General features: G+C 38.1%; 1 protein-coding gene across 2 annotated transcripts in view; it reads left to right on the forward strand.

The window, feature by feature from the left end:
* The first annotated feature begins 2755 nt into the window (after positions 1-2755).
* Positions 2756-23860, forward strand: part of Ino80 (INO80 complex ATPase subunit) — a 126065-nt gene continuing 104960 nt past the window's right edge. For both annotated transcript variants that reach the window (XM_003475702.4, XM_013158823.2), the window contains exon 1: positions 2756-2895. The gene's annotated coding sequence lies outside the window, so the exon portion shown is untranslated. The remainder of the gene's footprint in view (positions 2896-23860) is intronic.

A 23860-nucleotide genomic window follows, 5' to 3' on the forward strand; every position in this document is an offset into this window, starting at 1 on the left:
GAATGGCTCTATTCCTTCTGGTCCCTTCTTTTAAGGAAACTAGAACTTACAGTGGGCTTGTCAACAGGCTTTTAACCAGAGCAAGGAAAAGCTTTTTAACCATTTCAGCTTTGGACTCCTTAGGTTTAAAGAAAATCTCTTGGTTTTTTTGTTTATAAGAAAGCAAAGCATAAGTCTTGGGGTATTAAGTCTCTTTGCTGTTTTTTTTTTTTTTTTTTTTTCTCTCTTGTGCCTTACTTCTTGAAGGGATACTGTTTTAGGTATTTTATGGCCTTCCTTTGACAGTACTCAGACAGGCATGGCAATATAGGCAATTCCGGTTCTCAACCACCAATACATCCCTTTACTTGCATTCATATGTCTTCTGGTAATTCCAAGGGCTCCACTGCACTACTTTGTGGCATTAGCACCTAGAGGGTTCAGGGATATTCAGGTGAAACATCTATTTGTAGCCAGCCTGATGAAAAAGTTACCCAAGCATTCAGTTTTGCAAGTAAGTCATGGCCAAGTAGAAAAGGTGGGCACATAGGCATATATGGTCCATTTTAAATTTACATCATCAAAGTAGCATTCCAAAGGCTTTAGAAAAGGCAGGATTAAGGCTTTTCCTGATAACATCACTACAGTCATGATTTTTTGAATCAGGAGATCATTAACATCTACCTATCTGCACTGATATTCATATATTTTGGTACGCCTGATAGAAGGTGCTCCAAAAATTCTTTAGAATCCACCTCAGGTTTTTCAGTTTCCTATATGTTGTGATTTAAAATGTAGGGGAGGGTAAACAAAATTAAAATTAATACTGTTTAAAAGGAGATTCACACCTTTTACATCCTATTAATAGGCTTTTCCTATAATTTTTGAGATGGGCAATCAATCCACGATCATTTGTCTCTCAACTGGGTTCTATTTTAAAAGCAGTTTTACTTGTCAATGGTCTAGCAGTATTCACTGGACACACTAGATGGTGCCATTGAGATGGAACATAATATTCACAAAGGACCAAGTATCAGTGCAAATAGAATGACAGGCACCCACAATGGAGGCAAATCTTCCATGGGGGATAGATTGTTGGGATACACAGAACTACTATTTTTTTCCAATTAAATAAAAAGGGAAGAGAATAAGATAATATATTCAAATTATTCTAGCTGGTTGTCTGTTTGCAATCAATGCCAAATTATCCCAACAGGTTGCTTTGCCTGGGCATAAGGAGGATTCTGGGTACCCAGACAGGCACAGGAAACACACCATTTCAGGTGCCCCTTCCCCTCAATGCTTTTTCGGTTCTGCTGGACCACATAAAGAGGCTGAGTGGCTGCAGCCACCAGTTGAGGAGCTACTGGTGGCGATGTCATTGCTAGAGTTAGAGCACTTACAATTATTTCTTTTTTCACCTGTTTGTATTGGAGGATGGGATTAGATTTTTCTGCCTGCTGAACTATGTTTGGCATATGTGCTAAGCAGGTTCATTTTGGTGAAGTACCATAAAGGACTGTGCACATAGGACTTCTTCCCATTTGCCTTCTTTTAACAAATTACATAATTTTTATTGCTGAGTGTTACAACAACGTTTAAAAACAAGGCTATTTCCCTCCTGCACCTAAAGAAAAGCTAGGACAAAAAAACTTTACAAAACAATTTTCTTGCTTTTCAAAGGCTCATAATTACAGCACTGTAATTCTGCAGGATACATCCAACAAGTTGCAATCTGGAACCGAATAGGAGTTATCTACGAAACAGGAACAAACAAAACACATCGCACTAAACAACTGATTTTTGCAAGAATATAAAGGATGAGCCTAACAATTTCTTATAGTACTTGCCCAAAGCAACGTTTCCCTTATGAAATTATCACGAGGGCGGGAGTGCCTTTTACACGGAACCACGGGATCAAAAACAAAGGGGAAGGAAGAGAATTCTGAGGCCGCCTGTACCAAGGCGACTCACCCGACGGGTCAAAATGGAAAATGCACCAAAGCTTCGTAGTTTCTCGGTACTAAGTAGTTTTGAGCGGAGCGTGAGCAACCCCGTTGGAAGACAATATGAAGTCCCCAAGGTGGCAGCTGTAGGAACTGCTCGGGGGTCGGTCTCGGTATCGGGGGTTGGACCACAGCAGGACAAAACTTCTGCCTGTTTCGCTGGTCCAGACAGTCAAGAGTTAGGCGGTTCTCCCACCTTCTGCTAGAATAAACTGTATTCCCAGAGTTCCCGGCGGTTTCCATTGACGTTACTTCCGGGAAAAGTAACCTTTTTCGGCCGTTGGAAGCTTGGAGAGCTCTCGCGACATTTGCTCCCGCGAGATCTGCTTGCTCACTCTAGCGATGACATCCTTCTCCTCCTCCCCGCCACCTTTCGGCAATCTTCGCCAGTCCCAGCCCCGACCAATCTGCACTCAGATGGCATGGATGAGGGTCTCCCCTTGAACCCCGGTCCGCGCGGGGAGTCAGGCGGCAGCGGCGGGGTACGAGCTGCACAAGGTCGACAGCGGCGGCACTGCGGGCGGCCACAGGCTGGTGACTAGCAGACAGCGTGGGCGGGGTGGGAGTAAGCCAGCCGAGTAACAGCTCGATTGTTCTGGCCTGGCTATGGCGCCTCTCCTCCCCCCCGCCATGGCTCCCCGTGTCCCTGCTCCGCTCCTCTCAGTGAGTGAAAGTGGCCGCCGCCGCCGCCGGCCCAGCGCCCGCAGCCGCCTCAGCACCGCCGCCATCTTGGGGTCCCAGGAGCCGCCGAGGGAGCGAGCTAGGAGCGTTCACGTCCAACGCAGTCACCGTTCCACGGCCTCAGATAGTGAACCGCGGCTCCACAGTCGGCGGGGCGACCCCCCCTCCGGACCCCGCCCGCCCCCGTCCCCCCCGCCGCCGTCGCGGCGGCGGGGCCCCACGGCCCGAGGTGAGGTGACTAGATGTGGACGGGCGAACCGAGGGGGGTCTTGTAGGCCCCGGTGCACCCCTCTCACCGGGCGACGGCTGGGCCGCGTCTTAAAGGGGCCGTCGCCCCCGGCCCTTGCATTTGTTGGGGTTAGTAGGAAGGATGGGTGTGGACACTCCCCACAAGGTTGGGACCTCAGGGACCTGGGCCTTGTTCTTTCCTTCTCGTACCTCTGGAGATCCGGGGTCACGCGGTGACCTCAGCTATCCGAGGAAGCCCGTGGGGCACCCACACGTGGGGTGTGTGTTAGACCAGGTGCACGTGGGACCCGGTGGGGCGGTGTCGGGCTAACACGTGTGTGGGTTTTGGAGTGGGGAGGGGCAGGGCGGAGGCGAGTCGGACTAGAGTGGGAACTTAGTGGGGATTCTGCCTGTCAATTTAAAAAAGTGAGAGCAGGGGCTCGATAGTGTGTCAGTGTGTGGGAAGCGGGCTGGGATGTATGTGAATGATGCTCGTTGCTGGTTGGTGTAGATGGAGGCGGACTAACTTGTGCACAGACTTAGGAGTGTGTAGGTGACACCACGTAGGGTTATTTAAGCTTTTGCAGGGAGTCTAGGCAAGTGTCATCTTATTTTGACATTCTTTCTTGAGTCTGCTGCTGATGTAAAGTACTACTTCCGTAATCAAGGATGGAAGCCCCCTAGAGTTTTGGAGTGATAGAGCCTGAGAAAACACGTAAACTTAACTCTGTCAACCACGGGTAGTGCCCAGAATTCTGTGATTCACACTGCCTGGAGTTTCTTGCTGTTACACTTTTTAGGAAAGGGGCGAGGGGTGGGGGCGGAGTGGCTTGGAGAGTGACTGTTCTGACATCACAGATACCCACCTTGATACCTTGATGTTCCTGTCAGTGACTTCCAGGATTTCATTTACCAGGTTATGACTTACCAGTGGCAACTTTTTTTTTTTTTTAAAGCAGCTTTGTTAAGATAGGCTTCACATACCGAAAATTTTACCTGGCTATGGCACCTGTCCTCTCCGCCAGGTCTCCTCTTGTCCCTGCTCTGCTGTTCTCAGTGAATCGGGTACAATTAAGGGTTGTTTTTATTGTATGCACAGAGTTGTGCATCACATTAGTTCTTCAGCCCAAAAATAAGCTCTGGAAACCTCTTATGCAGTCACTCCCCATATTTTTGCCCAACTGTTAGTAACCACTAATCTATTTTCTGTCTGTGTAAATTTGCCTATTCTGGACATTTCTATTTTGTATAAATATTCTTAAAATATGTGTCCCTTTGTAATTGGCTTCTCACATTTGACGATGTTTTTACAGTTTATATGTGTAGTATGTAGAAGGTTTTCTTTTTAATCACCAAATAACATTTTACTGTGTTGTGGTTGTATGCTTGAATTTCTCAAGCATCTTTTCCTATAAAACAATTTGAGATTGTTGGTTAATCATTTTTTTGGTCCACGGGTTCTGCATTCTTGAATTTAACCAGCTTTGGGTCTAAAATATAATATGAAAAAAAAAACTTTGGAAAACTCCAAAAACCAAACCTTAAATATGCTGCAGAGTGGGTACTATGATGAATCCGTAGACTGAAGTGATTATAAGTATACTCTGCTGTGACCTCCTCTAATTTTCCAGATCCTTAGCCTCTTACCCTGCCCTTGTTTGAGCATTGTCCACTTTGCTGCTCCCTCTGTACTTATGAAGTTTGATCTATGATGATTTCATCTACTAAAGGGGTACAGACTTTTTTCTCCTCTCATTGTTTAAACAATACAGTGTAACAACTACTGACATACACTGCATTGTTTTATATAAAATGTTTGAGCATCCTCAGATTTTAATGTGAGGGAAGTCCTACAGCCAATCTGCAGGATACTGAGGAATGATGGTTCAGTCTTGTGTGCTACATAATTATATTGGGACCAGAAATGAGCTACGTATATAGTGATGACTGTCCTATATATCCTAGGTGTGTATTATGTTGTATCATCTAACTTTGTAAGCATACAATGACAGAACTAACTCTTATCACATTTCTCAAGAGTATATCCCTGCTGTGAAGTGATGTATGACTCGGTATGTAAAAGTTGCATACTTTTAAGATTCTGAAATAAAAATTTAAGGGATTAAATTTTATTTTAGTTTACTGTGTTCTTTTACGCTTTGTTTTAGAAGAATTGCAACTGATTTTTGACTGTCTGTTTTGATAAGAAATAGCTGCAGAGAGCACAGATGTAAGTAGAAAAGTTATGACTAATAAAAACATTTTGATTACATGAGAGTGGAAATGTGATTAAGGCAGAGCAACGGATCATAAACTTTAGTGTTATACTTTCACTTAATGTTTGTCATAGTATTTACCAAGGTAAGGTGGCAAAATAGATTTGATTGGTAGTTTCTTGTGTAGGCACATAATTAAATAAGGAATAATTAAGGCACATTTTCCGCCCACAAAAGGTGAAAGCTGGCTTAGGGATTTAGTATGTCAACATACTAGTGCACACAAAATACAAATGTTGGAACTGGTGGATTTTAGAGTATTTACAATGGGATAGGATTAATATGAAAGGAGAGTTTGTATCAGAAGGTAAATGATGTTGAAGACGAAGTTTTTTTTTGGACAGGGTCTTGCTATTTATTAGTTCAGTCTGGATTTAAACCCACTATGTCACTCAGGCTGGCCTTGAACTCCCTACGGTTTTTCTGGCTCAGGTTCCAAGTGCTGGTATTACAGGTGTGTGTCACCACACTTGGCCAGAAGAGTTTTAAAATTGAATTTTATTATGATATTTTGATATAGGCTGTAGCATGTAGAGGATGAGAAAAGAGTAGGAACTGATATTAAGTGCCACTTACGAGCCATATTAGGTTATTTTAATCCTCACAAATTTGCTACCTAGCCCATTTTATAGATGACAAAATTGAGATAAGATAGCCAAGTAAACAATAGTATGTTTTTCCTGCTGTGGCCCTTTGCCTTCCCAAAAATATTCTGAAGACTTTGTAACAAAACCCAAAGTTAACAATATTTCTTTATAGACATATACTCAAGAAAATCAGTTACCTGATTTCTAGTTTCAGAACCCTTGTGCTACAGAGTCTTGAACACATAGCTAAGTTATAGGGCACACCAGTGGTCTCTGTAACAAGAAATAGAAATACTGACTTTCAAATCATGTTCACAACATGAATGTGACTTATAGGAAAACAGCCAGTGATTAAGTAAAGGGAAACCTGGTAGTACAGTGAAAAGATACTGGTTTTGGATTTTAAATAATTTGAGTTTGAGCCTCACTGGGAAAGTCACAAAACTTTTTTTGAGTTTCAACTCTTACCTGTAAAATGGAGATCATTATTTCTACACCTGAGATTAAAAGATGTGTTAAACAACATATTAAAGTGGAAGTTTATTTTCTTTGAAGAAATACACCAATGGCTATAACATAGTTTTGATTTGGAAGAGATTTTGTAGTAGGAAGGAACAACATATGCACATGGGGTTTTCTCAGGTTATTTAAATATAGAGTATATCTTTTGGGAATGCTACTAAGAATATTCTTACTTCTTGTAAAAGAAGAGATAGGATGCCTCCCATTTTGTGTGTGACAGCTTTTCTGGTAAGAGGTTACTAATTTAATGTACATTAATAAAATATTTGGAAGGAAAAGTAAGTAGAATAAAGTAAATCTTTCATATCTGTGTGCATGAACTGACAAATGGCTAATAATCATCAACATAGTAAAAAAGATAGGAAGCCAAGTGATCAATTTATTACTGAGAATGTCGCTACAATGTATTGCCAGAAAGTCAATAAAATGTTTGTTCCCCAAGAAGGGTATAAAAAATAAAAAGATACTATAGGGTGTATCATAGTGGTAAAGTACATGCTTTAGCATATACTCATATTTAGTATATGCTTTAGCATATACCCTGGTTGAATAGCCAGCACCAAAACAACAACAACAACAACAACAACAACAACAACAACAACAAAAACCCACAGAAAAACCCAGAAATCACATTACATTATTTTGGTAAGAAACCACAGTGTATTCACTTTTAGACTTTTGAATTGGTTCCAGTTGTACCTCAAGCAAGAACAAATTAGTTGGGCATGGTAGCAGATGCCTGTAACCCAAGCACTCTGGGAAGCAGAGGCAGGAAGTGCATGGCTATTCTGAGTAACTTAGTGACTTAAGAGGGATCCTTTCTCAATTTAAAAAATGAAAAAGGACGGAGGATGTAGCTCAGTGCAAACAAAAGTTCTGGATTTAATCCAAGCAATGCAGAAAACCAAAACAAAGCAGAAAGAAAGAAAGAAAAGGAACGAACAGCAGGAGGGAAGTTTCCAGGAAAATGAAAGTAAAAATGGTAAAGGCAATGGTCAGGCTTTCATGTGAAAATAAATTTGATTCTTGGGCTGAGGGTTGGTTCAACAGTAGAACATGTACTTGTGCTGTAGGTCCTGGGCTTGATTACTAGACTGAAATGCACAAAGAATTGTATTAAGAAAAACATGATTAATCTTGTAAAATTGGGACAAGATTAAAAGATGACTATTTTTTCTTTCTTCTTTTTTTTTGGTACTGGGAATCGAACTCAGGACCTCATGCTTGCCAAGCTGATGCTGTGCTGCTGAGCTATATCCTCAGCCTAAGATGACTATTTCTTGACAGGGCTTCAATAATAAGTATTTTATTTTTGAAACTTATTAAACAGAAGATGTTTAAGCTTAAGAACAGACTAGATACAATTTAAAGGTTATGAAACAGAGAGAAACTTGTGATTCAGCCCTGGTACAGTTCTGGCCAGTAAACCATTTATTAGTACTCATACCTAATGGGTAAATTGGTGACACATATACTGCAACAGGCTGTTTTTATCACTGAAAGCTCTATAAGGTTTGCCAACACTGGTGTAGTCACACAATATTTATTATACACCTGATCAGTTTTTTTGATCTTTTCAACAACCATGTGCTACGTATTGACCATAGTTAAGTAACAGTAATAATTTGTGGGGCATACAAGTGAGTTGATTCAGTTGTTTACATGGGTAGGTTACAGAGGGCCTTAGCAAAGCCAAACACATAATTCCACAGAGAAGTGTAAGTCTACATGTTTTTCTTGAGGTTCGGATAATAATTTCCAATATTTACTCTTATTTTATTTTATTTTTTTTGAGATAGGGTATTGCTATGTAGTACAGGCTGGCTTTGAACTTGCTGTGTAGCCCAGTCTGGCCTTAAACTCATGGGGGCAAACCTCTTACCTCAGGTCTTCTAGTGTTGGGATTACAGGTGTGTGCCACCATGGCTGGCTTATTTTTTGTTTTTATATCTATTAACTTATTTATTTATTTATTTATTGGTTACCAGAAATTGAAGTCAGGACCTTATGCTTAGTTTTTGTTTTTTTCTTTTTTTTTGGGTACTGGGTTATTGAACTCATGACCTTGCGACTGTCAGACAGGCACTTACGCTGCTGAGCTAAATCTCTGGCCCTAATTTTTGTTTTTAAAGGACATAAGACATTCTTTTCATCTATTTAAAGGCCCTATTCCTGCTGTGTTATAAAAATGATATAATCCATTGGTTGAGGTGGTGTAAAACCGAACTCTTTCTAAATCTTAAAGCTTGATGATCTGGGTTAAAATGTTAGCACTCCTAATTTACCTTGTGGCCTCTAGAAAGTTGTTTAAACCTAATTTTCCTCAGAATGGCAGTATATGCTTTATAGGGCATGACTGTAAAAAGTGAGGGCATTGAGCTGGGCGTGGTGGCTCACGCCTGTAATCCCAGCACTCAGGGAGGCTGAGGTGGGAGGATCCTTGCGAGTTCGAGACCAGCCTGGGCTACAAAGTGAGCTCAAGGCCAGCCTGAACTGCATAGCGAGACCCCGTCTCAAAAAAGACAAAAAAAAAAAAAGTGAAGGCATAGACAATGAGACAATGCATAGGGTATTACTAGGCATGTAGTGCTTATTATCATCTTTGACACTGTGTAATAAATGCTATATATTGTCTTAATTGTTTTTTTTTTTTTTTTAGTGCCAGGGATTAAACTCATGAGTTGATGCTTACCAAGCTGGCACTTGTGTCCCTGAGCTAAATCCCCAGCCCATATTGTCTTAATTGAGCACCATCATTTTACAGTAAGACTCTTTGGGACCCTGATATAATAGCTGATAGTTCTAAAGTCTACCTCTCAGCTGGGTATGGTAGTGCACACCTGTAATCCCAGAATTTGGGAGGTTGAAGCTCAGGAGGATCCCCACAAGTTTGAGGCCAATCTGGACTACAAAGTGTGTTCAAGGCCAGTTTGAACCATTAATAAAAATCTGCCTCAAAAAAGACCAAAAAAAAAAAAAAATCTACCTATAACTTATCAGTAGATTCAACCTACCTTTTGATTCAACCTACCTTTTGATTAATTCATTTAAAATTATTGCCTGGTAAAAGTGTTATGTTTGGTATATAATAGTGGACTTATGATATACATTTGTCAAAATGGTTTTACAGCACAAAAGTAAACTTCAAGCAGATATACTGGGAACTGAACTCAGAATCTTGCACTTGCCAGGCAGGAACTTACGCTACCAAGCTGTATACCTGGCCCCACTTTAAGCAAATTTTAAAAAATCATTTGGGAGGTTAAGGGATCTTAAGAAATGCAAACTGTTAGAAGAAAGTCTAACTGTATCACAAATGGTGAAACATTTTTACTGAAAAGGGAAAGAGGAGAGGAAGGTACTAATCTAAATAATGAGATCTGTAAGTTAAGTAACTACATGAGCACTATACTCTGATAAAGTTGTATTTTTAGGGATATAGCTTAACAATTCTGATACTGATATATACATATATTATCATTTGAACAATTAAGTAAATGGATAATGGGAGATAGTCTTTTCACTGTTGAAGTGGGGTTTATATAAGTAAGGGAAGAAAGCTAGAATAATTTATGTGGTAATGGATTATAGTTGGAGATACAGTATGAACCTACGTTTAGCTTAATATGGATACAGGTGATTGTATATTGGAATATTGATGGAGATGTATATATACTTGGGTTAAGCACGCATACATATTTTGATGTTCTGTTAGCCAAGAAAGTTGAAAGAAATGACATGCAGATATATACTTACTGTCTAGATCTTGGTTTCCAATACATTCTCCAGTAAAAAGAACTAGGGTTTCTTGGAGAAATGGCTGGTTCTAGGATTGGTGCAGGAATCCTTGAGCATCTTTTGGCCAGAAAATAAGGATATGCTCTAAAAACAGCAGCAGAGGCAACAACCCTGCATTGATGGGGTATAGCAAAGGAGCACAGGAGCCAGCTGAAAAAGTCCCCCAGGAGCCAAAATTGAAACAATTTGAGCAGCAGAACAAAGTACTATTGGATTATAACCCTCAGTGTAAAATAAAACATACCTCAGTATAAAATAATTATTTGTTTACATACTTATAAATAAATGATTTGAGTAAATTCAGATACTCCTCAACTACTTCAGTGCGTGGTTTTACAGCCTAGGAGCCTCTGATTTGCTGAAAGTACTTGAGACGGTTGTTGGACTAGTTCATTTTATGGGGTTTTAGAGTCAGACTTCCAGAAGTTACATCTGAGCTATGCTACTTCTGTTACTTTGGCTCCATCGCTTTTATCTGTAAAATGGTTGTAGTCTTATCTACCTCATATATTAGGTTTAATTGCATTAATACATATATAAAATACATATACACATAAAATTTTGGCACGTCAATAAATGTGTGTACCCTCTTTCAAAAACTAAAATCAAAAGAAGTTGAATCCTTCCTCCCCTGAAAGTCTTTGCTATATAGTCCCCCCTTCTTGCATAGAGGAAAAAGTCTAACATGAATTTAACAAGTGTTTATTGACCACCTAGTTTAATGCAAATACATCTCCTTGTTCACATTGTTAGTCTGTGTGGTGAAGAAAATGAAAGTAATCATATTTGCTGTTAGTATAATCATTATAGATCTGAGTGGCTGAGATAGCTACGGATCTGAAAGCAGGACCCATTTATTGTATGATTCAACTCTTGCTTATTTATACGTTTGGTCTCTAGGATTTATTGCCTGAACTTTGATTCTAGGGCTTCCTAGGGCAAATGCAGTTGTATACAACTTCCCTTTTAGAACTGACATCAGTTAACTGTGTCTACTCCCAAAGGAAAAACTAAGGACAAAGTGAATGTGGCATATCAGCTGTGTTTGGACATTTCTATATTCTCAATTATAGCCTTTCACTGTCAGTCTGTGATACTGGAAGATTAACTATATGTAACTGATAACCAAATTTTCCCAGTACTTTATATGGGGTCTCTGTTACTTTGCAGAGGGTCCCTGGTTTTCCCAAGTGACTGCCAAGTAAGCTAATGTTGTCTTGCTCTCCTGGCTAATTCAGGGCATACTCTCTCCTACAAGAACATTTTCCCCTCAGTTCTCCTGTTTCTTGAAAAGGGTGAAAGTCTTCATGGATCTAGCTGTGGAAGTTGTTGAAATCACTGGTTCTTCAGTGAGAGATAGCTTTAGTTGTTTCTGCTTCTCCTCCTGGCTGCTGCCACTCCTGCTGCTACTCCTCCTCTTCCTCCTCTTCTGTGCTGAGTATAGGCTAAAGAGTAGGATTCTTATCACTAAACTGCACCCTGAGGCATTTTCAGATTTTTAATTGAATTGTGGATAATTCAGACTGGGTGCCTATACCAGACGATTTATGAAGCACGGCCTAGGAGCCATTATTATAGCCTGTTTTTTAGAATGAAGGGTCTACCAGCTTCATCAGAAAATATTTTTCCCCCTTTGAATTTTTTGATTTAGTAATTTTTAGAGCTTAATACGTAATAAATAGGAATCAGATTTGTGTCTCTGGTATATACTACAGAACTCTCATGCAGTTGTGCTAGTAAGAATTTGTTTTTCTGCTTTTTTTTTTTTTTTTGTCTCTATGTAGTTGAGGCTGGCCTTGAGCTCATTTTATAGACTAGACTGGTCTTGAACTTGCAAGGATCCTCCTGCCTCAGCCTCCTGAGTGCTGGGATTACAGGTGTGAGCCGCCATGCCTGGTTTGTTTTTATTATTCTAATAAGATGTTTTTGTCCTTATATTCTTGAAAATTTTTTTCTTGAAAGTGAAATGATTCTTTCCTAAAAGTAAACATAGCATTGATTTTTTGAAAAAAATTATAGTTGTTACTCCATATCTTTGTATTTGACATCTAAGGAGTCAACCAACTGCAGTCCAGAAATACTTAGAAAAGTCTGAACATGGGGAGAGTTTTCTTGTTACATTTCCTTCACAATACAACAAATATTTACATAGCATTTACAGTATATTTGTTATTACAGGTAATCTAGAAATAATTTTTTTTTATCTGTACCAGGGATCAAACTCATGACCGCCTGCTTGCAAGGCAGGTGCTTATGCCGCTGAGCTAAATCCCCAGCCCCTAGAAATAATTAAAAGTAAATAGCATGTGCAGATTCTGTGCCATTTTAGTATAAGACACTTGAACACCCATGGGCTTAGGTATCTGCAGAAGTCCTAGAACCAGTCCCCTGTGGATACTGAATGGTGAATATATATTGCATTTTGGAAAATATTCAGGGTTCATTAATGAAGAAAAAATAAGGGGAAATGTATAAACTTTAAAATATTTGTTACAATATACTTATGAAGTGGTCAAAACATTTTTTCCTTTGCTGTTTAACAAATTTATGAAAGAATCCCTTTTAGCTACAAGTTCTTCGTTCCATTTAAAATGCAGGTATTGGGGCTGGGGATTTAGCTCAGCGGCATAAGCGCCTGCTTTGCAAGCAGGCAGCCATGAGTTCGATCCCTGATACCAATAAAAACGAAAAAGACAAAAATAAATAAATAAATAAAATGCAGGTATTGCGGGGGATTTAGCTCAGTGGCTTCAGCGCTTGTCTGGCAAGCACTAGGTTGTAAGTTTGATTCCCAGTACAAAAAAAAAAAACTAGGGTAAAATGCAAGTATTATTTTATCTTTGAAATTTTGTGCTTTGGAGTAAACTGTAGGCTTGTTAAATTACTAGATTACCATATTTCCTAGCTCCTGTAGTGATCTGTTTAAGCAGGTTGTTTCTGGCCTCCATATGGATGGCTGTATCTGCCTGTGCTCCTTGAGGGCAAGGTCTCTTTCTCCTTGAACTGTGGTGGTGCATGACTGTAATCCCAGCACAGGGGAGGCTGAGGCTGCAGGATTTGTGGTGAGTTTGAGGCCAGCCTGGGCTATAAACTAAGTTCAAGGCCAGTCTGAACTATATAGTGATACCCTGTCTCAAAAAGACAAAAGCAAAACAAACCTGGATGCTTTTGAAAGTGAAGGGAGAAGGACTCTTAGCAATCATGTGAGGATAAAAATCTGAAAGATCAACTGTCCTATTCAAACCTCCTGGGAAGAGATACAGTCAGCCTAGTCATAAAGCATATTGTTATTATATTGGTGGTGGTGATGGTATTGAAGATAGAACCCAAGCTTCAAGCATATAATAACAATATGCAAGTGTTCTGCCACTGAGCCACACCCTCAGACTAGACTTATTGTTTTTTATGGTGTTAAGAATTGAACCCAGGACCTTATTGATAGGCTAGGACCCTACTGTACAGCCACCCTACCTTTCGTACTGAGGATTAAACCCAGAGGCACACACTTGAGAGAAGGTTTTGCTCAGTTGCCCGGGTGACTTAAGACATGCCACGTTCCTTCCTTAGCCTCCCAAATAGCTGAGATTACAAGTGTGGACTACCACACTTGGACCTAGCTGTTTTAATTTTGTTATAGCAAAAAGAGGTGAAGAATTGGGACTTTAGAATCACTGATAGTAGATCTGAGTTCTAATTCTTTTTTAAACTTTTTTCTTTTTGTTAGTACATGTTTGCAGTATTATTAATGATTATGTTTCAGTTGATACCTGAACATCTTCATTCTTTTTATGTCCCCTTCCCCTCCTCATTCTGAGTGCTAATTCTAATTTAGGTAAGTTACTTAAATTTACTAAAGTTTGTATTGTGAGGTTTAAGTGAGTTGGTATCCCAAGGAAAGCCCTCATGCTACTGGGCTGTTAATGTTAGATCTCTTGCTTTTTCATCCCATCATGACTTAACTAGACCTTTACTTTAAACTGAAGTTGCCTTTAAGGACCACTTCTTGGTGTTATTAATATTAACTGAAACATTTCATCAAAAGCAGGAATGTCTTTTCAGATAAGCCATTGAGCTTATATTTTGTGAATGTTAATTATGGTGGACAGAAAATAGCCTGTCAGGCCTAATTGTGCTTATTATTCTAAGTATTATGAAAAAAATTACTGTGTTTTTTTAAAAACAGAATTGCTAAAAGATAATTTAGATTTTGCAAAAAAAAAATTTTTTTTTCAACTAAAGATTGAACCCATGACCTGGCACATGCTAGACAGTTGAGCTATCACTGAGCTATATTCCCAGGCCTGGTCATCTTTTTAAAAGGAAACCAAAGATGTGCCCTTTACATTAGTACAGACATCTACATTGTACACCAAAAGAGAAGTATTCTGCTTCTATGACTATCAGCTACCTCTTCACTTACATGATTCCTTACTTATCAAACAGTTCCCAAAGTGAAAAACAGTCACAGTAAATATTTAGCTAAAGGCCCAAGTCTGTTATCCCAACTAGTTGGGAGGTTATATCAGGATAGTAAGCTTGAGATCAGCTTGGGGCACTTAGAGCATGAATAAAAAATAAAAAGGAGTGGGGATATAGCTCAGTGTTCTTTAGTGCAATCCCTAGTACAGTACCACAAAGGAGAAAATAAATCAACTAAGAGAAGGGGGCAATTACTTAGGTTTGTCAATTTAAAGTATATAGTAAGTTGTTTTTTATAAAATATTGAGGCGGTTTCGAAAATTGCCTTGTATATTTTTTAGTAAGGGTTGCTAGTTAAGCACAAGCCTTTGTACATTATGTAAACCTTTAGTATTTCTTAGGCTGATCCTGCAAGCAGCATAGAAAGTACTTTCAGAGCTATGTTTATTTAGTCTCATCTGAGCTGATTGAGAGAAAGTATACTAGGATCTTATGGATTAATTCTGGATGGCTTTGGATCTCAGCAGACTTTTTTTTTTGGTCTTTTTTTTTTTTTTTTTTTTTTTTTTTTTGAGACAGGGTCTCTCTATGAAGTTCAGGCTTGCCTTGAGCTCACTTTGTAGCCCAGGCTGGTCTTGAACTTGCAACGATCCTCCTGCCTCAGCCTCCTAAGTGCTGGGATTACAGGAGTGAGCCACAATGCCAGCTTCATCAGACTATGAAACCTGGTAAAGAAAACATTTGTATTCACAGAAATTCATGCCCTTAGCCTGATTTGTATTGCTATTTACAGTTGTCTTCTAAAAACTGCTTTTAAAATATTGTTGCTAGTGATACACAATAAAACCAAGAAAAAATGGTTAATTATTTATTTTACTTTATTTTATTTTTTGTCTTTTTTGTTTTAATCGGTACCAGGGTTCGAACTCACGACTACCTGCTTGCAAGGCAGGTGCTTATGCCGCTGAGCTAAACCCCCAGCCCCTGGTTAATTATTTTTTATGCAGAAGTTTTTAGTTTTGTTCGGTGTGGTAGTGTACGCCTGTAAGCCCAGCACTTTGGAGGCTGAGCAGGAGGACTGATGTGGGTTCGAGGCCAGCCTGAGCTATATAATCAAGTTTAAGGCCAGTCTTAACTAGCAAGACTATGTCTCCAAACAAGGAAAAAAGTTTGGTGAAGTTAATGTCAGTATTTTCTTTTATATGTTCTAAGAAGTTCTTCCTACACTATGATCACAAAAATAGCTCTTTCTGAAGTCATTCTGGAAGTTTTCTTTCTTGAGTGTCTTTAGCTGCACTAATGTGGCTGCTTCCTTGTCCCGAGTTCATTTAAACATTTACTTTTCATGGTCATTTTATCCAGAAGGCTCAATACGATGAATAAGGTGGATAAGTAGATACTGTATTGTTTTTACAAGCCTGTCTTTCCTTTGGATAGCATTTGACAGAAGCATTCACTGTATTTTTGATCACTTCACAGAAAAACAATTTAGAAGGGCTTCAGAAAGTGACGAGAATGATAGTTGAAGGGGTGATATTTGTTTTTGTTTTTGAGATAGCTTCTCACTATGAGGTCCAGTCTGGCACTGGACTCACTATGGAGCCAAGAGTAGCCTTGAGCTCATGGTGATCCTCCTGCATCAGCCTCCCAAGTGCTGGAATTACAGGTGTACACTACCATTGCGGCTAAACAGGTAGTATTTTGAGGGGAACTAATGCCAGTGTCTTTTATTGTAATAAATTAGAGGAGAAAACCTACTAATATTCATCATATATTTTGATGACACAATTGTGCCTATATTCATTCGTATAATAGACTAATTCAGTACTAAAAACGGTGAATTATTATACCATCATGTTTGAATTTCAATAGCATGTGTTAGAAAAGAATCCAGGCACAAAAATGATTGTATATAATATGATTCCCTTTTATGTAGATTTCAGAGGCATACAAAATTAATCTGTGCTGATAAAATTAGAAAAGTGCTTCCAGGGCAATTTTTTTTTTTTTTAAAGGTGCTGAGGATTGAACACAAGGCCTTGTGTATGGTAGGTAAGCACTGTACCCCTGAGCTATATCCCTAGGCCCTAGAGGTGGGAATTGAGAGGAAAGGAGCACAGGTCTGAGAAAATCTGGTTGGGTACTAGAGTTGATTGACTGATACATCTTTTTTTTTTTTTTTTTTTTTGTCTTTTTCCTTTTTATCGGTACTGGGGATCGAACTCACGACTGCCTGCTTGCAAGGCAGGTGCTTATGCCGCTGAGCTAAACCTCCAGCCCCCGACTGATACATCTTGATAGGAATATGAATTACATGTTTATATGTCAGAACACATCAGACTAATATCTGTATATTTAAATATATAATTTATATTTTAATTTCAAAATATTAATATTTTTTTCACTCTGAAAAATAACATTTGCACTAAGAATTGTGTTTGTGTGCTGGGGATTAAACTCAGGGTCTTGTGTATGCTACAAAAGCACTCTATGACTGAGCTTGCCTTACTTCCCGTAGAATTTTGAAAAAATTTAAATTTAAAAACAGAAAATGGAAGTCTCCCTTTAGTCTGATTCCAAGAAGTAAAAATGTTCAGTATTGATATGTATTTTTCTATATGTCTTATGTGGTATTTAAAAGTGAAATTTTAAGGGTCAGATTGTCTGGATTCAAAGCCTTATTTTCAGTTAAGTTGAATAAACTTCAAGTTTTTTTTAACATGTGCAAACCTTTGGTTCCTTATCTATAAATGGAATAGTAATAGTAACAGTTTTTTGTTTTTGTTTCTGTTTTTTTTTTGTATTGGAGATATAACTCTGGGTTTTTGCACTAAGTTACATTCTCAGCCCTTATTTTTTTATTTTTAGACAATGTCTCATTAAGATGCTAAATTACCCAGGGATTGGGCTCCAATTTGTGATCCTTCTGCCTCAGCCTCCCAGAATTCTGGGATTATAGGCTCATACCATCACGCCTAGGTCATAACAGTGTTTGGAATATGAAATTACTGAGTGGTAGAAGTTTGTAAGATCTCTGAACTCTGATGTACAGGATTTTGATTTGTCAGATGTGACAAATATTTTTCACATTTAACCATTTGTAGTTAAGCTGGTGCCTGAACTCTGTAATCCAGACTGGCCTTGAACTCACGTTGATCCTTGTGCCTCAGCCTCCAGAGTGCTGAGATTAAAATTGTGCCTTATCACGCCTGGCTCCTACCATTTGCTGTTTTTCAGTCACTTTTAAAACTTAATCATTTTTTAAAACTTTTTTCTATCCAGAAATGTTACACTTTTCAAATATTTGATATCTAATTTACAATCTATAAAAGTCACCAATTTGAAGTTTTCTTGTTTTTGTTATGTGCTTGTGTTTTGTTTTTTGTACTGGGTAATCTGGGGCTTCTTGTATGTTAAACGAGTGCTCTTAACTCTGAGCTACATCTCTAGCCCGTGTGCAGGCTTACCATGTATGAGGCCCTGAGTTCATTGCCCATCACCAAAAGAAGACAAGGTATGAATTTGAGTTTTCTGTACATTTGTTTTTCTTGGTTTCTTTCTTTCTTTCTTTCTTTCTTTCTTTCTTTCTTTCTTTCTTTCTTTCTTTCTTTCTTTCTTTCTTTCTTTTTGGTACCAGGGATCAAACTCATAACCTTGGGCTCGTTGGGCAGGTGCTTATGCCACTGAGCTTAAATCCCCAGCCCATCTGTACATTTCTTGTATGTGGAATCATAATGCATGACTTTTGTTCAATGCCTTCTTTTACTCAGCATAAATGGTCTCAGAGTTCATTCTTGTTATGACATCCATCAATACTCCATTTCTTCTTATTGCCAAATTGGGTGGCATTGGGTGGCAGCTATACTAAAAAAAAATCCATCATTAGTTGATGGACTGTTGGGGTTGTTTTTGCTTTTTGGCTATTGTGGATACTACTGTGAAGATTCCTGTACAAGTTTTTGTGTGTCTTTATTCCTCTTGGATGTAACTTGAAGTGGAATTGCTGGGTCCTACAATAACTCTGTAAACCTTTTGGAAGACAAACTTTTCCAGCATCTGGATTCCCACCAGTGATGAATGGGATTTCTTCTCACATCTATGCAGGACTTGATATTTTCTTTTTTATTATTGCCATCTACTAAGCCATATGTCTTTATAAGGAATTTTTGTTTTTTGGGTTGCTTGGAGATGGAGTCTCATTGTATTGGCCAGGCTAGATTTTGCTGGACTAAAGCTGTCCTTACAACCTTAGCTTTCTGAGAAACTAAGAAACACCTGCTACTTGTCATTATGGTTTGATTGAGTCACATTTCCTTGATGACTATAGATGTTAAGGCTTCTTTTTATATACTTATTAGCCTTTGGCATATTATCTTTGGAGAAAAGTACATTCAAATCCTTTGTTTGCTTTTAAATTGAATTATTGTCTTTTTTTTTTTTTTTTTTTTTTTTGGTACCAGGGATCGAACTCATAACCACATGCTTGCAAGGCAGGGGCTTATGCCCCTGAGCTAAATCTCCAGCCCCTGAATTATTGTCTTTTTCTTATGGAGGTATTTTATTACCATTTTTTTTACAAGTGTGTATACAGCATGTTCAGCCATTGCTGCATTTTAAGAAATATATCCTGGATAACAGTTCACTATTAAATACATAATTTAGAAATATTTTGTTACCTTCATAAGTTTTCTTTTCAGCTTAATAGTGTCAGTTATAACACTGAACTTAATTATATAATTTCCTGTTGTTTTCCTTGCTATAGTAGGACTTGAATTCCAGGGCTTGTACATGATAGGTGGACATTCTGCACTTAGCTACAGCCCCAGCCCTTTTTATTTTTTGAGACAGTATCTTTCCAAGTTTCCTGGGCTGGACTCAAACTTGTAATGCTCCTGTCTCAGCCTCCTGAGTAGTTGAGATTATATGCATGTATCACCATGCTTGGCCAGCTTTTTCTTTTCTTTGAAAAACTTGCTTTCCTTATTGACTTACCTTGACAATCTTGTTGAAAATTTACGGACTCTAACTGTAAAAGTTGTTTGGAATTTGTGTTGTTCTGTTTGATTGTGCTTTTATATATCTAACTGTATGTCATTACCATGCTGTTTTAACCAGTACAGCAGTGTAGCAAACTTTACAATTGAGAAGTGTGGGTCTTCCAACTTTGTTCTTCTTTTGGTCACCCAAGCTCCTTGCATTTTCATAGGAATTTTAAGATTAGCTTGTCTTATTTCTGCAAAAAATTTAGCTTTGGTTTTGATGGTCAATATTTACTGAACAATATTAAGTAATTCAGTCTGTGAAAATGGAATATCTTTCCGTTTAGTTAGTCCTTTTTCTTTTTTATTGAGCTGGGGTCTTGCTATGTTGCCTTCAAACTGCTGTAGTCAAGTGGTGTTTCTGCTGTCAGCCTCATGATAGCTGGGACTACAGGTGCTAATTCTTTACTTGTTTTAAAAATATCTCTGCTTTTATGTATAGGTCCTGAACTTCTTTGTTAAATTTATTCATATTTTTTGATACATTATGCATGGAATTGTCTTTATTTTTAGATTTGCTTGTTGCCAGTTTGTGTAAATATAATTGATTATTCTATATTGATTTTGTACCCGGCAAGATTGAGTTTATTAACCAAAATCCCTTTTTAGAATTATCTGTATGTAAGATCATGACAGCTGTAAGTAGAGAGAGTTTTACTATTTCTTGTCCAGTCAGAGATGACTCTTAGATAATTTTCTAACTGCCTGACTGCTAAACTTTCAGTGTGATTTTGAATATAGGTACTGTAGTGAAGTGGACATTCTTGTTTGTTTCCTGCTATTGTTTTGTTTTGATTTTGATGGTACTACGAATTGAATCCAGGGCTTTTTCACTGAGCTACATCTCCGACCCTTTGTAAATTTTTTATTTTGAGACAAGATCTTGCTAAATTGCTCAAGTTGGGCTTGAACTTGCTGTCTTCCTGCTTCAGCCTCCCATAGTTCCTCAGTGCACTGCCATACTCCACACTCAGCTTGTTCCCGATTTTAAGGTGAATGGCATTTAGTCTTTTGCCATTTTGCCAAGTTATATCTTTTAGAGAGACTTAACATAATGAAAATGCAAAAAACAAAAGCAACACCCCCTCCCCAAATTCTTAGGTCTAATTTTAGTGCTTTAATAAATGGATATTTATTTATATCTTATATTTAGGCACGTGTTGCCCCCAGTCGCAGAGTATATTTATAATAGGTGGTCAGCCTATGGCATGCATGCCGCAAGGGTCATGTAGAGCCACATGAGACAAGTCACCCCAGCATCTTCTAGCAGCTGAACATAGGATATTCAGGCTTAATTATAGTGTTGGCACTTTGCAATAAATTAGTTTTTGGGTTGTATTTTAGGCACTTGATCTTTAAAAGGTTCACCACGACTGGTTTATATCTTAAAGAGCTAGTATTCTAAGAAGCAAGCTTAGGGAAATGCTTCTATAAATGATTGGTATGAAGCTAATTTAGAGCAGCATGCATTAAGAAATCAGAAGTAAGGATGGGGTTAAGTGTAGGAAGTCTAAATGTGTAGTTAATAGGATAAATACTTAAAGGTCATTATTGTTATTGTAGTATTTTATGTGATAGTCTTTCTATATCTTTGTTTTGTGTTTATGTTTGATGGTGGTGGTAGTGGGTATTAGACCTGTGGCTTCTGTATGCTAAGCATGTACTGTTGAACTGAACTACATTCTCAGTGTATCCAGTATATCATATGATTTCTACCACTGCAGTTAGGAAAACAACAATAAATACTAACTTTAAATGCCGCCACCACCACCACCACCACGAAAGTCCTGTTAGACTAGGCTGCCATTTGAACAGTGCCTCTTAGGTAATTTCTGCAGTGGCTTTCACTTTAAGGAGAAATCTTTATTAGGCTCTTCATTGAAGATGTAAATCCTGTCCTCAGATAAAAATTGCTGATTTGGCACAGGTACATTCAGGTTCTTGTCTATAGACATAAAGCCTTGGTTTCACCTATTAAGCATTTAAGTTTGTATGAAAACACTACCTGAAAGATAATCGGTTCATGAATTCTGCTGTCTTTGCTCAGCAGGAGTGGATAATGAGTAATTAGACTCATTATTCTTTGTGACTTATCTTTTAGTTTATTTAAGCTTGTTTCCAAATGGGGCTAGAGACCTACAGCCATTAACTACTGATTGTCTTTATATAGAAGGTAACATTACAGCTATAATTTTGTATAATCCTTGACATTTAGAACTGTGCTAAAAAGTGAAGTTTAAAAGGTAGTTGTAGCAGCATATACTTAACAATCACAACTACTTGGAAGGCTGAGGCAGGAGGATTGTAAGTTTGAGGTCAGCCTAGGTAACTTAGTAAGAACCTGTTTCAAAATAAAACTAAAAGGGCTAGGGGATGTGGTTTAGTGCTCTTAGAGTCCACTTTCCAGTACTAAATAAACGAATACATAAATAAGGATGGTGATGATGGTTGCATAACATTGTGAATGTGGCCAATGGCATTGAATTATAAATTTCGAAATAGCTACAGTGGTATATTTTATGTTATGTATTTTTACCAAAATAAAGAGAATAGTGAACACTAAAAATATACTGGCCTCTTAAGCTATCATAATAAGACTCCTTATGGAGCTAGATCAAGAATTTTTTTTTTTTTTTTTTTGAGACAGGGTCTCACTCTGTAGTGTAGGCTGGCCTTGAATTTGCTTATGTAGCCCAGGCTGACCTCAAACCCATGAAGATATCTCTTGCCACAGCTTCCCAAGTGCTGGGATTACAAGCTTTTACCATCATCCCTGGCAAGAATTTTATTCTTATAGCGCCCTTTCTTGGTAGCCTTGTAGACAAGATGTAAGGCAAGTATCATTACTACCGTTAGAGCTGCAATGGAGGTTGATCCTGATTCTGTGGTGAGTGAAACTACTGCACTAGGGGCATATATCAAGCAGGTGGTGTCTGATTATAAAAGTAACTTCTAGACAAATCGATTTTAACTTAATGTTCTCCTATAGCCTAGTAATTAATTTACTGTGTTCTGTTTCTTTTGAGTTACTCTGCAGTCCTTAGTTGGGACCATTTTCTTTCCTATTCTTTTTGTTCAGTGGTTGTAATAAATTTTATTGAATATTTTAATCTAATTAAGTGGACATTTTTTCTTTTCTTTCTTTTGTTTTGCATTTTTATTTTCTTTGTTTTAAAACAGATTTTATTGATATATTTTAGATATATATAATAATCACATTCATCATAGAGAATTTGTCCCTGTACATGATGTAATTTGATTTTCCCCCATCCCTTTACCCTTCCTTCAATCCCTGCTCTGATCCCCATTTGCAAAAGCTTTCCATTTTTTTCCTTCTCTCACTTTGAAAAAAAATTTTTCCCTTCTTTTCTTTCCCCTTCATCCCATCCTTGCTCCCCTCCCCATTTGAACATTTTCTTTTCTTCCTATTTCAAAATACCTAGTATACTGTTTGGTCCTCATTTACATTTTTGGCTTCTCACACTACAGAAACAGTGTGATATTTATACATATGTGTCTGATATATTTCACTGAGTGAGATCTCAAGGTGCATCCGTTTTTACCTAGGAATGTCTTAAGCATATCCTTTATGTCAGGGTAGTATTCCACTGTATAAAGTCCCTCATCTTCTTTATCCATTCACCAGTTGATAGGTGTTAGAGCTATTTCTAAGATCTGGCCATTACAAACTGTGCCACTATAAACATGGGTGTGTATGTATTGTTGTGGTATGATGTTTTTAATTCTTCTGGGAAGATACCTGCAAGGGAATAATTGGGTCAAATAGGATCTCTAGTCCTAGTTTTTTGAGGATTCTTCAGTCACATTGATTTCCAGAATGGTTATACCAGTGGTTATACTCCCACCAACAGCAGAGAAGTGTTCTTTATCCTCCACAGTCCTGCCAGCATTTGTTATTGGATCATTTGTTGATACTAGTCATCCCTTTCTAGTGTAAGGTGGAATCTCAACGTTGTTTTAATTTGCATCCCTTGAATGACCAGTGATGTTAAACATTTTTTCGTACATTTATTTGCTTCTTGTACTTCTTGATATGAGAAGTGCATATTCATCTCAAATGCCCATTTTTGGATTGGGTCTTTAAATTTGAGGGGATTGTCTGAGTCTTTTGAGTTCTTTATATATTTTTGTTGGTAATCTTTTGTCTGAAGAACAGCTGGCAAACATTTTTTCTAACACTGAGTTGTCTCTTCACTTTGGTGGTAGTTTCTTTTGCTGTGCAAAAAAGCTTTTTAATAAGGTGATATCTCAGTTGTTGATTCTTTTGTTTATATATTTATTTTTGTAGTACTAGAGATTGAATC

The sequence above is a fragment of the Cavia porcellus genome, unplaced genomic scaffold (genome assembly GCF_034190915.1).
Source record: "Cavia porcellus strain 051 isolate PalLab524CR breed Dunkin Hartley unplaced genomic scaffold, mCavPor4.1 scaffold_6, whole genome shotgun sequence".
NCBI classification, from domain to species: Eukaryota; Metazoa; Chordata; class Mammalia; order Rodentia; family Caviidae; genus Cavia; species Cavia porcellus.